The sequence below is a fragment of the Hesperophylax consimilis genome, chromosome 20 (genome assembly GCF_061612785.1).
Source record: "Hesperophylax consimilis isolate HC1 chromosome 20, BYU_Hcon_1.0, whole genome shotgun sequence".
In the NCBI taxonomy this organism is placed as follows: Eukaryota; Metazoa; Arthropoda; class Insecta; order Trichoptera; family Limnephilidae; genus Hesperophylax; species Hesperophylax consimilis.
In genome coordinates, this window is record NC_142855.1 from 14,399,227 (window position 1) to 14,416,893 (window position 17,667).

Here is a 17,667-nt window from a genome sequence, read left to right on the forward strand (position 1 = left end):
ATCACTCACAACTATATTACATTGTCTATATTGTACTCTCTTTTTGAAATACCATGACCTTAGAGTTGGGCTGGGCGCACCAGGCAGCCGCCCTATAAAGCAGCATCCAGTTGTAGCTTGTAGCAGCCAATATCACCAGTTCTACTGGCTGCCACGACAAGTGCGTGAGGACTGAGGACTGAGGCATCCACACACATGTACCCTAGTCACATTTGAGGCTGGTTGCGCAATCGCAATGTTTCGACTGACTTCCGCAGCCGACTATATTTGGCTTCCATAGAGCCCTAGGACGTTGCTTGAATACATTTGAATACAAATTGCAGATCATGTTGGCTCCCTAGTGCGTGGCCAGTCAAGTATATACAAACTTCATTCAACTTAGACACGAGAGTCCGTCGTTCTTGAAATAAGCAACATTCAAATCGACGCATACTTCCATACTATTTGCTTATTCTTTGCAAAACATTATTTATTTTGGTGATCAAAAATCAAATCAAAGATTACTTTTGAAATGTAATTATTTACTAACTAATTATTTTTTGGAGTAAGACTAAATTTGTTAAACAAAATTGAAAGCCCATGAATAGAAAGGAACTAAAATTTCAATGAACACAATTTAAATATAGGCTATAGATCTGACTTTTCTCTGAAAACATCGGCGGGCGGGTAAAGTCCTTGGCTCTGGATTCAGTGGTCATGGGATCAAATTAAAAATTAAATTAAATTAAAAATGATTGCGTATTTTTGTAGTGTGTATTCAAAATATTTGTAATCAATTGTATTTATATTTTTCAATTAATATTATACACAAATACTAACTTTTAATTACGGTGATTTTTTTTTGGGGTACTATGCCATGTTGCGCTACCTCCAACTCTATCCAAAATTTCAGACAGCATTACAGTTTCCATCATCGGGGCAGATGTTATTACGAGACTGAAGGTAGTGGAGTGGGGAACAGGTGGCCACTAAACATGGCTAAAGCCATTTGAAGCAAAGTTTCCATTCTGAAGGTATTTCACCGGGGCAATACTGAGATGTTTCACTTTAAGTGATATGGCCCTACCAGCTCCGGCCAATCGAGGGCACCCGACTAGCAATCTGGAGGTCGCGGGTTCAAATCCCAATGTGTGCTAAAAATTAGGTCATGTTGTGTTATTTCACAATGTATTCATTTAAAATAGTAAAATATACAGATATGGTTTATTTGCGGCACATTACAGAGTGAAAGATACTCTCAGTATCGCCCTGGTGTAAGACCAACATTCATAATTGAAACTCTGCTTGAAATGGCTTTAGCCGCGTTTGGTGACGATCTCCTAATTTTTAACACGGTCATACGTGATTATATCTGGATAGGCAGGTACTTTTCTCTCCCGCATCTCGGTCCCCTTCCCACTAACTTAAACCTCACAACACATCACAATTTGGGATGCCATAGTGTCACTGGTTCCAGATGGTTGGTTGGGATGCCTTAGTGTCACTGGTTCCAGATGGTTAGTTGGGATGCCATAGTGTCACTGGTTCCAGATTGTTAGTTGGGATGCCATAGCGTCACTGGTTCCAGATGGTTAGTTGGGATGCCATAGTGTCACTGGTTCCAGATGGTTGGTTGGGATGCCATAGTGTCACTGGTTCCAGATGGTTAGTTGGGATGCCATAGTGTCACTGGTTCCAGATGGTTAGTTGGGATGCCATAGTGTCACTGGTTCCAGATTATTAGTTGGGATGCCATAGCGTCACTGGTTCCAGATGGTTGGTTGGGATGCCATAGTGTCACTGGTTCCAGATGGTTAGTTGGGATGCCATAGTGTCACTGGTTCCAGATGGTTAGTTGGGATGCCATAGCGTCACTGGTTCCAGATGGTTGGTTGGGATGCCATAGTGTCACTGGTTCCAGATGGTTAGTTGGGATGCCATAGTGTCACTGGTTCCAGATGGTTAGTTGGGATGCCATAGTGTCACTGGTTCCAGATGGTTAGTTGGGATGCCATAGCGTCACTGGTTCCAGATGGTTGGTTGGGATGCCATAGTGTCACTGGTTCTAGATGGTTAGTTGGGATGCCATAGTGTCACTGGTTCCAGATGGTTAGTTGGGATGCCATAGCGTCACTGGTTCCAGATGGTTGGTTGGGATGCCATAGTGTCACTGGTTCCAGATGGTTAGTTGGGATGCCATAGTGTCACTGGTTCCAGATGGTTAGTTGGGATGCCATAGCGTCACTGGTTCCAGATGGTTGGTTGGGATGCCATAGTGTCACTGGTTCCAGATGGTTGGTTGGGATGCCATAGTGTCACTGGTTCCAGATGGTTGGCAGTACAAAATCAACAAAGGAAATGAAAAAAACGAAAATCAGCAAACATTTTGCGAACAATTTAAAACAAAACTTGCTTAGAGATTAATATGAAGATGTGTTGTGTTCCCAGGGACAAATTGGGTCAGCTTGGAGAGGAGAGATCTTCTGGCCGGGGAATCCAGTGACCTTACTGAGTGACCGGTGGGTGGTGTGCTCTGCATACACCATTACATGGATTGGGTGAGTTTATTGTTTCTTCAGTTTAAAATTCAACTCTTCCTTGTTATAATGAAAATTGCAACGATGAAAATACAAAAAACAAATTGGTTTGATATTTGAACGATCTAACCTTAAAGATTGAAGCTCATTTTAGACGATATTTCACAAACTCGTGGTATACACGGTGTCTGACAACTCGTGGTATAAGTGGCGAACAAGTGAATTTACCTCACATAATTGACTTTGCGTTGCGAAGTCCTGTTTTAACTCGACCGTTTTGCATTTCATCTGTCTGTACGTTTAGTTTTGGGTTCAGAATGGTGGCCGTTTTATGTTATGGTTCAGTAAAGATTACTTTTTTTATATGAAATCGTCGTGTTTGACTTTCTTATTTGCATTTTTTCAATATTATGGCGCCTACCCACCTGCAAATATTTCAAAATAGAAATGTCATTGAGATAGTGATGTATTTGTTTAATTGCTTATTTGAAAACAGTTCCCCTCAGGGCCTCTGTCCTCTTTGGGGATGCTGTGTGGAGCTTCTTTTTAGGAAAGGAAGGATGGGAAGTTCTGGGAAGTAAAAAGGTATAAAGGAGTGGATTAGAATCTGGGGGTTAGTGAGTCTAGGAATGACAGATGTATGAATCCATCCCTCCCACTGCGGTGCGAGGCAATGTTCCGAGAGAGTCCTGCTGAAGAGGTCAAAAGGTCTCCACCAATTAGTCTCTCCCGATCCGGCCTGGCATGCAGTTGGTGGGCAGACACATCTGCCGCCAAGATCCCGATAAACCTGATGAACCAGGCACCCCTGCTAAGTCACCAAACGTAGCGAATCACTTGGGGTGACGTATGGCAGAGGTGTTGGTTATGTTATAAATAGTTCTCGGGGCGGCGGTACCCGTACACGCTTCAGTTCACCGCGTATACGACTTATTTTCCAATTCTAAGAGCTTCGTTAGTTCAACTCTGTTGGTTAATAAGCCAGTAATTTTGCACAACGAACGTCATTATTAAAGAAGATGTGTATATTGACAGTTAAACGAAGCTTATCTGATGCTATGGAGGCCTAAAATATGTTTATCGGCCGTCGGATCATTTTTTATCAATTGTTGACCATATCGTCGTTGCGCCTGCAAAATCCGACAAACGTTTTTTTTTGCGAATATCGGTTTTTTACGCTTTGTGATAGAGCGAGACGTGGCGGATAGGCCTATGAAACACGTTTTCTAATATTAAAGCTAGAGAAAAATGCAAAATCAGCTATGTATTTTCGCTTAAAAAATGGCTTTCAAAATACTCTATGAAGATTCCTTCACATATCGCATTTTGGACTAAAGTAAAACACTTAATATTGCGCCAGTTAAGACACATGGCGGATTTTGCACTGAATCTTGGTTCAGAACGCGCATGTTACAAGTCACGTGACTGGACAGTGGACACTTGGACAGTCTTGTTATGATAGTCAGTCTTGGTGCACGTGCCTGCGGATTATTTACGTTCGTCAAAAAATAATATTTCAGCTTTAAAATAGTGTGAAATTACATTACAGTGCACAATAATTTACGTTTACGTAGAAGAGTGTTAATTTTTCAAAGCCGGTAAGTAATACAACTGTTATAATCTAATAAAAAATTTTAAATGTTTTTTTAGCAAACTTACTTACAACTAGGTACCTACTTAAATGCAGAATATATCTGTTTATCATATTTATAAATAATTAATACATAAGTTTCGCTGACATATTATTATAGGGTAATTATTTCTTAAACATTTGCCTTAAATCGGATATTGAATGAACACACTTCTTTTATTAACATTAATTACAAAATAACAATAGCCTGCTTAATACAATCTAGCATAATACATAATTTAAATATTTATGTAAGTTTTAAAAATGTTTTAATATATCTCACCTATATTTGCGATTGAGGAAGGCAAGCTTAATGTGAAATCAGTATTTTCGATTAATCTTTACTGCAAACGGTTTTACATAATGAAAACTACAGAATATGTTTTGGATATGTTGAAGATTTGCCTATCGTTAGGCTTGAGTAGAATTCAAATAATTACTTTATTAAAAATATAATTAAATAATACTGCACGAAAATCGGTATACTTTAAGACTCCGTTTGCCAAGTAAATGTTTGCCTATTAGCTCTAATCATGGTGATATAAGTCGCACCAAAAATTTACACATTTTTGACTTGTGTATAATACCTAATTAACTCATTTATTTTCATTATAACAGGTAATACCCGCCCACACCGAAGATGAGATCCTCTAGAGCTCGACGATTGGTTAACATGGTTCTGAACAATCATCGTCCAGCTGAAGTCAAAGACAATCAAGGAAGTATTAGTAACTCTAGAGCTCAACGATTGGTGAATATGGTTCTAAACAATCATCACCATGTTGAACTCAAAGAAAACCAAGCAAGTATTAGTAACATCCAACCTGTTGAAAAGCAAAAACCAATAATAATTGATATGGACGTCACAAATGATAGCATAATTAGTAACACCCAACCTGTTGAAACACAACAACAAATAATTGATATGGACTTCATAAATGATATACCAATTCCACTAGCCATAAATAGTTCTGATTTTACTGATTTCTACGATAAAGAAAATATGGACCCGAACTTCTCACATAATTTGGACATTTCTGAAACAGTTTTGGAGAAAGACGTGGGGAATGTATCCCCAGTTGAAATCTTCACCATGAGTAATGATGCTGAGAGCACACTCAACCCTGAAACGGGTCTGTTTGAACGAGTTACACTTTCAAATTCTAACGAGAAATATGATGAGGATCAACTGGGCACAAATAATCATAGGTTTATTTTGAATCACGAAACGGGACAATTCGAATGCTTTGATGCTAACTCTAATTCTGAAGACGATCTGTTAACTAATGTACCGGACATAAAGGATAAACGAAAGTTGAATAAAAATTTACGAGTCCTGGGGAAAAAATACAGCGGTATTAAAAGAGTAAGTGGACGTACAGTTTACGTTAAAAGGGCTCAAAGAAAAATAAAAGAAACACCATGCAATCATCATGGCTTGAATTTATCCAATAGATCTTTTTTATGCGGATTGGTTAATGAACAAGCTCGCCTAGACGTGTTTAACTATTTCTGGAGCTTGTCAACATGGGAAGCTAAGAAAGCCTATATTTTCGGACTTGTAAATATCCGAAAAGTACTCAAGAGGCGACAACGGCGACAGCAATTAGAAGGTAGAAGTGCTTGGAAGCGCAACATTGGGGTCGACTGCTCCTTACCCAAGCTTAATGGTGAAAAAGTTAGAGTTTGCAGAGAGTTTTTTAACGCCACATTATTTATTACAAAAGATACGTTTGCTCAATGGATATCATCAACACAGATTGATAACGATGATGAGAATCAAGCAACTACGAAACGAAAGACCAGAGTTCCTCAGTCTTTGAAGTCAGATTCCGTTAAAAAATGGTTGGACCTATTGCCTAAAGTTTTGAGTCATTATTGCCGCTCGACTAGTTCGAGAACATACGTGGAGGATGGTTTTAAATCCAAATCCGAAATGCATAAAATTTACATGTCGTGGTGTTCAGAAAACGGCATAACTAGCGTCCAAAGAAAGAAATTCTGTGAAATTTTAGAAAGTAATAAAATATCTATATTTAAACCACGCAAGGATCAATGCGACACATGCGTATCCTACAATCAAGGAAATCTAAATGAAGAAGAATATCAAATTCACATTAAAAAGAAAAATGAAGCAAGAGATGCAAAGAAGTTGGCTATTGCATCCTGCTCTGATCAACATTTAGTAGTAACAATGGACCTTCAAAGCACACAGCTTTGTCCGAAACTTTTAGTTTCCTCTCAATATTATAAGCAAAAACTTCAGTTACACGACTTTACCATTTATAAAAACAATACGAAAGATGTTTTTTTGTACGTTTGGCATGAAGGCGATGGAGGTGTTTCAGCAAATGAGTTTGTTTTTTGTATTATAGATTTTATAGAGGGAGAAATTAGAAAGGGATTCAAAAAAATTACTTTGATATCGGAGGGCTGTGCTCACCAAAATAAAAATAAATTCCTCAGCAGTGCTCTGGCAGATATATCGAAACATATGAATATAGAAATAGAGCAACTCATATTAGAAAAAGGACACACAATGATGGAGGTGGATAGCGTCCACTCAACATTGGAAAAGCTTTGTACTCCTCCATTATACTCCCCAATGGATTATGTGGACCGAATGAGGAAAGCTAGACCATCCAAACCTTACTTTATTAAGTATCTCGATTACAATTTTTTTAAGGCTTACGATACACTCTCCAGTAATTACTGCACTATTCGTCCAGGCAAAAAGGTTGGAGATCCTACAGTTACCCAGATCAGAGGGCTGCTCTACAAGCACGGTGAGGTTATGTACAAACTCCGACACATTGATAACTGGACACTTCTGCCTCAAAGGAGAAGGCAAGATTTATACACAACACCACAACCATTGTACACAGAACAAAAAAAAATTGATAAGTCTAAGTTTGAGCAATTACAATCCTTAAAGTTATATATGCATCGAGATTATCATTCATTTTATGATAATCTTAAATATTGATTTTGTTGATTACTATCGTACCTTCTATTTTTATAACATTTTCAAGATCTCAATAGTTATTAGATGAATGTTTAGTTTACTAGCAGGCGTTCTCATTGTTTATTTACATAACTGAGAAGTTATTTATTTTGTTTAAAAGTTTTAATTATTATTATTGTATTATTGTTCAATAATGTTTGATTTGTAATAGGTATAATAACTATCTACTTGATTTTATTCTTTTAATAAATAAATTGTAATAATCTCGAATAGTGGTTTGGTAGATTACATTATGTGCCTTCTATTTTTTATAAAAAAAAATTAAGATCTCAATAGTTATAAGACCAGCAGGAGTTATCATTGTTTATTTACATAACTCGTATGTTATTTGTTTTGTTAAAATGTTGTAATTATTATGATTGTTTTAATGTTGAATAATACGTAATAGATATAATACTAGTTACTACAATCTACTTGATTTTATTCTTTCAATAAATAAAATGTAATAATCTCGAATAGTGATTTGGTAGATTACTTACGTACCTTCTGTTTTTTTATAAAATTTTAAAGATCTCAATAGTTATTAGACCAGCAGTTTGTTTATTTACATAACTGAGAAGTTATTTGTTTTGTTGAAAGTTGTATTTATCATGATTGCATTATTGCTGAATATTGTTTGGTTTGTAATAGGTGTAATACTAATGATTATCTTCTTGTTTTTCTTCTTTTGATAAATAAAATGTAATAATCTCAAATACTGATTTTGTTGATAACTTAGGTACTTGTTTTTTTTCTTTCAATAAATAAAATTTAATGTGTAATAAACTTGTTTTTCTATCTTACTCAAAATATTTTTAGTTCACCTTCACTCGATAATTACTTATTTAAAAGTAAACTTTCAGCTGGGAAAGATAAAGCTTCGTTAGAAATAGGTTATTGGTTTGTTATAAATGCTTTGCGCATACGTTAATACATTTAAATTATACGCAATTTAAGAATCACTATCATTTCTAACTGAATGCAAAATCCGTCATGTCTGAAATGTACGTACATCAAAATCCGCTATATGCTACCTCTAACACAAAGCGGATTTAAAGACCCATATAAAATCAGCTATGTGTCATTTATTCACAAAATTAAATATAACCGCCAAAGAACTAAATATTTAATTGTAAATTATCATTTATACAAAATCCGGCGTAAATATCTAATTTTCTGTATATTTTGATGTTAAAAAATGCGATCCATTGTTGAATTAATCAGTTTTTTCCTTCTCCTGAAAAGTAACGTTTTTTTACATAGCGGATTTTGCAAGCGCAGCGACGATATATGACATATGGCTTTATCGACTGACGGGGCTAGACCTCCAGTAACTTTAAGAGATACAGATTGTTTTAGGAGTGTTTCCGTTTCATTTTCGATAAAAGTATTACAAATAAGTACCGGTATTTCAATGGAAGATGCTGCGAATATTTGTACACGGTTAACATTTGTCACATGAGAACTGGTCGTTTCTAAGATTTATTTTTGAATTCTACAGCTTGGCTGTGAAGTAATTTGCGGGCCTCTGTGTTTGTTCCCTCCTATGATATGGGTTTCTTCAAGACCTTCTTCAAGAATTACACAGCATCCCCAAAGATGGCATAGGCCCTAAGTGAAATTATTTTCCCAGGGCCTAGTTTAGTAATGTAGTTGTTCTTTTTCTATAAATATTTCTGTTATTGAATTATTAAAATATATGGTTTTTGTCAATCTTTAGCCACTAGCCAACCACTCTAGTTAGCTAAATGAAAAGTCACGGACCGCCACTGGTAAACACTCATATAACTGTAATATTAATTCAAATAATGTAAACCTGACTGCTTTGTGCTTACCGCTAAACCTAATTTAAAATACCATGGTATAATATGAAGTGAAAATTACAAACAATAGAAAGGATAAAAAAAATATTGTATTTTTTATTAGAATAAGCCCGTTGTCCCACGGGTCAGTAAGCACACGACATAGGGTCTTATAGCACACGGTTTATGTAGATTCCTTACTGACCTGTGGGACAACGGGCCAAGAAACATATTTAATTTTAGAGTAGAACCATTTATTTCTCCCTGATTCCATCTCTCCATTCATTACATCTTGCAATTAGAAATTATCCAATTTTTTTTTAATTTGCCGTATGATTACCCCACTATCAGACTATTTCAAAACTTTAAAGTCCCTTCACTGCAAATCTATCTATATAAATAAAAACGTAAATGGTCTTTTGTTAAAAATTTTAAATCTCGAAAGTTCTTTGTAATTTTGACACAACGTTGCATTCGAATACGCGTGTGTTAAACCTATAGTATATAGATGTCACCTGTGACAGGTAAAACATGTTTCTTTTTAAACAGCGCCATCTGTTGGACGTAAAAGCAACACGCGCTATTGTTTCTGTATCAGTACAGACAGACTGAACCACAGCAATGTTATTTATAAAAAAATAGCCCTTTTACAAATTCACTCGTTTCGATAATGAAAACATAAAACCATTTTCAAACAGAAATAAACTAAATATTCTTGGCTGACTAACTATCCCGCGCTATAACACAACCACAGACCAACCATTTTATGAAAAATATACTCGCTGATGTACCCGGCATTGCCCGGGTTTCACATAGAATTTTTTGAAATCTTATGTAGACTGTAGCCTTCCTCTTGTTTTGAAAGTAAAGTGTGCAAAATTTCATCAATTTCAGAACAAAACTATAGATTTAAATAAAATCAAATTTTCGCCACCCACCTGGTTTCCTCCCCGCGGCCGCCCGTGATCGCCAGGTGATCACTCCTTCTTATTATTCTGTTTATATTATATGTCTGACCATAGTAGAAAAGGAGATGAGGAGTTTGTTTCATGAGGATTTGTCTTTTGGTGACAGATATAGCACCACATGACCCAACTGGTTTTAAGCCACGCATTTCGTATTTCTACCAATTTGTAACACATTTCTTTTGAACACTTATAAAAAAATTATGTTGTTTTTGAAGATAATGTTTATACATTTGAGTAGAAACGTTAACTATACGAAATTCCATAGAACGAAAAAAATCTCAAGTGTGCTCTGAAAATGATTGCAAACACATTTTGTTTTGTTATTTAACATTTCATAGGTATTAAAAAATTCATAGTGTATCTTTAAATGCAACTTAGGCATTTGTAGAAGGAATTTTTATTAAACGAGTCGTGTTTCATTATATATTTTAACAATTTTGCAAATTTATCGTCTTATATTTATAATATTAGCGCGCTCACTCTAACATTTGTATTTACATATCTTTTTGAACACTTACTTCGGAGCCTTAAGAACTCTCTCGAACTGTTCGGAGAGTAAAGTTAGCGAGATGAGTCAGTAGTTGAACAGAATCAATTCAGATATCCACATATATATTTAGTATTTAAGAAGTTGCTTTTAAACAGCAATCTTTGTTGCCGCTAGTCCGAGGCAGTAATTTTATTTTCCCCTCCATGTTTACAAATTATACACCATAGTGTATAGCTACACTAAATTCTGCTTTATAATATGTATGTACCGAATTATATTAATGTTATTTATTTTAAGACGTTTTGAAATTAACGATTTTGTAATGTTTTTAAAAGAATAAAAATTTGAATTGAATTGAATCAGCGTTTTTCCTTTGAAATATAAAACCATAACAAATATAATATTATGGTGGTGAATCTCAGATGACGTAGTGATTGTATTAGACAATTAGACCTACTTAAGATGCACATGGCAATGTTAATATAACCTGCACTTCTTTTGTTTCAGCTCAGAGAAGGTCAAGTTCGTCGGATTGGGGGGGAACTTTACACCTCAGTACAACCCTGACGCTATATACAATGTGATAAAAATACAATCCCACCCACTATACAACTGGACTTACTCTATAGTGTATAACGACATCGCCCTTCTGCAGCTTGACAGACAGTAACAAATTCTGATTCACAGTTTCCTTTTAAAGCCCTAAGATGTTCTTTAATTCTGATCTCAAAGTTTATATTAGTTTTTCCTATATAAAAGGAATTACAATCATTACAGTTGAGTTTATAAACACCTGATTTTTTAGTTTGACTATCAATATCTTTATTATTAAGAATATATTTTTTTAATTTGTTATTCGTATAAAACGCCGGTTGAATATTGAAGGGGATGTTTTTATTTATAATTTTGGAAGTATCATTATCTACTTACGTAGGATTCTATTTGTAGATAATGATACTTCTATGTACTTCTGTCGACCAACAAACACTCCTATGTCCTGTCCTATCTTCCATTCTTGCTACATGCCCTGCTAGCGGAACAGGCCCACTGTTGCTTCACATGGTCTGATGCTCTGTAGGGAACTCGCGCGCATACAAGGGTTAGTTCAAGCAACGCCGGTTCCTTATAACTTATTAGCAGGAATAGTTCCACCTGTATAGTGCCACCTCAGTGTAGGTCGACCAACAAACACTCCTATGTCCTGTCCTATCTTCCATTCTTGCTACATGCCCTGCTAGCGGAACAGGCCCACTGTTGCTTCACATGGTCTGATGCTCTGTAGGGAACTCGCGCGCATACAAGGGTTAGTTCAAGCAACGCCGGTTCCTTATAACTTATTAGCAGGAATAGTTCCACCTGTATAGTGCCACCTCAGTGTAGGTCGACCAACAAACACTCCTATGTCCTGTCCTATCTTCCATTCTTGCTACATGCCCTGCTAGCGGAACAGGCCCACTGTTGCTTCACATGGTCTGATGCTCTGTAGGGAACTCGCGCGCATACAAGGGTTAGTTCAAGCAACGCCGGTTCCTTATAACTTATTAGCAGGAATAGTTCCACCTGTATAGTGCCACCTCAGTGTAGGTCGACCAACAAACACTCCTATGTCCTGTCCTATCTTCCATTCTTGCTACATGCCCTGCTAGCGGAACAGGCCCACTGTTGCTTCACATGGTCTGATGCTCTGTAGGGAACTCGCGCGCATACAAGGGTTAGTTCAAGCAACGCCGGTTCCTTATAACTTATTAGCAGGAATAGTTCCACCTGTATAGTGCCACCTCAGTGTAGGTCGACCAACAAACACTCCTATGTCCTGTCCTATCTTCCATTCTTGCTACATGCCCTGCTAGCGGAACAGGCCCACTGTTGCTTCACATGGTCTGATGCTCTGTAGGGAACTCGCGCGCATACAAGGGTTAGTTCAAGCAACGCCGGTTCCTTATAACTTATTAGCAGGAATAGTTCCACCTGTATAGTGCCACCTCAGTGTAGGTCGACCAACAAACACTCCTATGTCCTGTCCTATCTTCCATTCTTGCTACATGCCCTGCTAGCGGAACAGGCCCACTGTTGCTTCACATGGTCTGATGCTCTGTAGGGAACTCGCGCGCATACAAGGGTTAGTTCAAGCAACGCCGGTTCCTTATAACTTATTAGCAGGAATAGTTCCACCTGTATAGTGCCACCTCAGTGTAGGTCGACCAACAAACACTCCTATGTCCTTTCCTATCTTCCATTCTTGCTACATGCCCTGCTAGCGGAACAGGCCCACTGTTGCTTCACATGGTCTGATGCTCTGTAGGGAACTCGCGCGCATACAAGGGTTAGTTCAAGCAACGCCGGTTCCTTATAACTTATTAGCAGGAATAGTTCCACCTGTATAGTGCCACCTCAGTGTAGGTCGACCAACAAACACTCCTATGTCCTGTCCTATCTTCCATTCTTGCTACATGCCCTGCTAGCGGAACAGGCCCACTGTTGCTTCACATGGTCTGATGCTCTGTAGGGAACTCGCGCGCATACAAGGGTTAGTTCAAGCAACGCCGGTTCCTTATAACTTATTAGCAGGAATAGTTCCACCTGTATAGTGCCACCTCAGTGTAGGTCGACCAACAAACACTCCTATGACCTGTCCTATCTTCCATTCTTGCTACATGCCCTGCTAGCGGAACAGGCCCACTGTTGCTTCACATGGTCTGATGCTCTGTAGGGAACTCGCGCGCATACAAGGGTTAGTTCAAGCAACGCCGGTTCCTTATAACTTATTAGCAGGAATAGTTCCACCTGTATAGTGCCACCTCAGTGTAGGTCGACCAACAAACACTCCTATGTCCTGTCCTATCTTCCATTCTTGCTACATGCCCTGCTAGCGGAACAGGCCCACTGTTGCTTCACATGGTCTGATGCTCTGTAGGGAACTCGCGCGCATACAAGGGTTAGTTCAAGCAACGCCGGTTCCTTATAACTTATTAGCAGGAATAGTTCCACCTGTATAGTGCCACCTCAGTGTAGGTCGACCAACAAACACTCCTATGTCCTGTCCTATCTTCCATTCTTGCTACATGCCCTGCTAGCGGAACAGGCCCACTGTTGCTTCACATGGTCTGATGCTCTGTAGGGAACTCGCGCGCATACAAGGGTGGACTACAGCAAACTGTGCAACACACTAAACACTTTAATATAGAAAGATACCTAGCGCAGACCCTTGAAACATCACAGATAGTCTGAATTGTCGAAAAATCAGTTCCAATTTCGAAAATAATTACACTTAAATTCAAAATCAAAGTTCTGGATACGATTTGAGAATTTTACGGCCTAAATTATTGTAGTGATTTATTTTTGGGGTATTATGCTATGTTACGCTACCTCCTTCTTTATACAACGTTTCGGACAGCATTATAGTGTCCATCATCAGGACAGATGTGTAATCGAATATGAAATTACATGTTTATTTGTAATTACTGTAATGCTGTCCAAAGTGGGCTAAAGAAGGAGGTAGCGTAATAAGGCAACCCCCAAAAATAAATCACTATCAAAGTTCTGGAGTTCATTGAACCAGAGCTACAGACAGAGTCACAACTGACATTAGAACCCATTTGTAATAATTATTACAATGTTACAATCTATTCAAAAGTAAAGTCACGAAATAAATTATTGCCAATATTTACTTTGTCAAATAACAGGTGACAGGGTCTCACGAGTGTCATGCGTTATGCGTCATGCGTCATGCGTCATGCCGGAATATCAGCATACCGCACCTAAAGGGTTAAGGAATATTATTGCATTGCACTACCATTCACAGATTTTCAAAAATAAATTATATCCATTTCAGGGTAACATTTACAAGCAGTATAATCCCAGTCTGTCTCCACACCGGCACAACTCTTCCTGACAGTGGCTTCATCTTCACTGCGTGGGATGGCACATTCAAACCTGAGTACAAGGTTAGAACACATTTCTCTGCCTTCATGATGAACAATGACTGATGATGTGATAATGATAAGATTGACAGCTGTGGCTGGTACTAAATGTATATTTATTTAAATACATATCTAACCATCACGCCGTCTCCCCGCAGGGGTAGGCAGAGAGGATGGACCGCCACACAACTCTGTTTTAACACACACTCCTTGCTTCATGCACATTCATACATAGGTTCTGTTAATCTGATTCTTGAGATGACTCAAGTACTTGCCATGTCTACCTTGGGAGTCCCAGACCTCTTCTACCATCCACTTGCGCGTCTTATATTCTCCTATTTCTACCACTCTGAAGAGGAGCAAATATACTAAATAATATTTAATTTTATTCAAATAAAATGTTAATTAAAGCACACACTTAGAAGTATCTGGTTCAAATCCTAGTGGTAAATTTCACAATAAATTTATTAAAAGTAACTTACATATATATTTGTGGCACGTTCCAGAGTCGAAGATACTCTCAGTATTGCCCTGGTGAATGATCTCATTCGGATCGAATGTATCTTGAAATGGCTGTAGTCGTGTTTGGTGACCAGATCTAATTAGTCAGGTACTTCCCCACCTTCCTCTTTCCCATCTCCTTCCCCTCCCCTTTTACACAACTGAGGATGTCATAGTCCCACTGGTTCTAGACGGTTGGGAGCAGTTGTAACACTTGTTCAGTATTTACATTAAAAAACACATTTCTTCAAAACCTCACTTCACATTGTAATACTATACGGATTGTTCTCATTGGATAAAACAATTAGTTGGTACATTTTTCAACATTTCAGACGACAATGCAGAGAGTATCTCAGGAGGAGTGCTCTAGAGCATTCCCCGTTGGCAGCTCTTTTCACCCTGCCGGCGTAAAACATGACCTGGAGATTTGCAGCCGCCCAGTCAACACAACTGGAGGATGTCTGGTATGTAACGCTGGGATGTATTGTAAACCAAGCTCATTATAATACTGATGTACTTATTATTTAATATTTTGATAATAAAACATTGACATAACAAGAATTTTATAAATAACAAAGAGTAGTCCCGCTGCCTGCCCCATGGCAGCTTGTCTACAGGTCTACCATTTTCTTTAATTTAATAAACATAACACATAATCATTTTACATATAAAAAATCGTTTTAACTTCACAATAATGTTTAAATTATGTATTGCAAGATTCAATTACTTAGGACGAGTTGTTTCATAGAATTTGAACAATTCATCAAATTTCAAAGTTGATTTTCAAGTTCTGTGAAGGTTCTATCCAAGTTCTGTTCTCAGTTATGTGAAGCCTCTGGCCAGTTATTATAGAATAATAGAACTTGAATAAAACCAACACAGAACTTGAAAATCAATTTTGAAATTTGAAGAATTGTTAAAATTCCGCAAAACAACCCGTCCTTATTCTTCTTCTGATTGCTCTCTTCTATCAGAATGTATCTACTATTAAGGAGAAACTACTTCCTTTATCTTGTTCCCACTATTAATAAATTCCTCCCGTGGATTATCATTTTGGTAACTTTCTTCATATTATGAAAGACGTGAGTCCATATTTATAAATTTCTAAATTCCTCCAAGTATCTGGTTGGTAAATCTTGAATCTCAAATTAAAATAAAACAATTTGCGAGTTCATTTTGAAATGGTCCGAGTCAATCACAATGACATCCATAGTGTAAAAATAAAGAGATGAAAACTTTTAAAGCACTTCCCGGTAAGATACCGGGAAAACAGGTATAGAACGCTAGTCCATATAAAACTACACATCCACACTTAGTTAGCAGGAGCTCACATCAGAAACATCTAGTGACATTCTAGTTCCATGCAGGTCTGTAAAAGACAAGATACATATATAGTATACATCCTCGGTTAGTCTCCAATGAGTCTAGTCCATTTACAGGAAACACTGGTGTTCTGTTCCTGCTGTTTCCCTCTAGTTCCTGGTGCTGGTGCCAAGGGCTGTCCTGACAGGTGTTCTGGCCAGCGAAGCCGTCCCAGGTTTAAGCATATAGCTCTTCATACAGCAGGTTTAGTTCAAGGAAGGAAGATAGCTGACATTCATTATTAGCGTGCGTCATAGAATAAACAAGTCTGACCATTCTTTGCTTCATTCTTGTATGCACAACTGTTTCATTACCATTATGGAATTCAAATGGGATGAGACAGAGCGCGTGCTAAATGGGCTAGAACCAAAATAAACCAAGTCAGTGGTGTTAGTTGGTCAGTTCTATTTAAATCTGCATGGAAGGAATTTCGAGTACTTATTATCTATTCAGTGGCGTGCTTAAATAAGTTAAAAATTAATTGTTATTTTTATTTCTTGGATAATTTTAGTGAAATTATTTATCTTTATTACATTTCCAGCACGTTCCGGAGTTGTAGATACTCTCAGTATCACCCTGGTGGAAGGCCACCATTCAAATCGAGAAGTTGCTCTATGATTGTACTTAACAAATCTTAAGTTTTCATTTAAGGAAGTTTTCAGGAAATTTTGATTTTTTACATAACATACATACATACTTTTTGGACGTAAGGTCTTTGGTTCACAGAACTACTAGGGTTAAGTTAGGTTAGGTTAGGTTAGGTTAGGTTAGGTTAGGTTAGGTTAGGTTAGGTTAGGTTAGGTTAGGTTAGGTTAGGTTAGGTTAGGTTAGGTTATCTTAGGTTAGGTTAGGTTTGGTTAGGTTTACCATTTCCATTTACCATAAATGTAAACACTGACTACCTACCACTGATTAATTAATTAATAATCTGCCATTTGGAGTGTGTTCACCTATTGCTTTATTTGTTCTCAGGGCTGGTACAACGGCTCCCCGCTGACGGTACCCAACAGCCCCAGGGTGGGCTGCACGCACCTGCTGGTGGGGTTGGCATCCTGGTATACATCTTCACCCTGTACACTCAGCAACACGAGGATTTCTACCTACATCCCATGGATAGAGGGTATTGTGTGGCCTGAAAGCGGTATTGTTGTCTAGGACCTTGTTTTAGACAATTTTTAAATATATTTTTGGCGCCCTGTCCCCCCCCCTTCTTGCCCTCTCTGCCCCCCATGCCGACGAGCATGACTTGTATACACGGTGTTTGGAAACTTGTAGTACAAGCGGCAAACTGGCGGATATACATCACATAGAAAACACAAAAAGACTCTGGTTTTGTTTGATCTGTGCATTTCAATTTTTTTTAACATTTTTTCTTTTGAATACTTTTGTTGCCTCGCTGACGTTTTGACACATTTTAAAATACAATAAACAGCTGATGTTAACCCTCTAACTACCAATTTAAAAAATATATAAA

General features: G+C 37.7%; 1 protein-coding gene across 1 annotated transcript in view; it reads left to right on the forward strand.

Annotated features, from left to right (window-relative positions):
• LOC149414142 (uncharacterized) overlaps positions 1-15,837 on the forward strand; it is a 34,920-nt gene extending 19,083 nt beyond the window's left edge. The window contains exon 3 of the transcript XR_016304000.1: positions 15,164-15,837. The gene's annotated coding sequence lies outside the window, so the exon portion shown is untranslated. The remainder of the gene's footprint in view (positions 1-15,163) is intronic.
• The last annotated feature ends 1,830 nt before the right edge of the window (positions 15,838-17,667 follow it).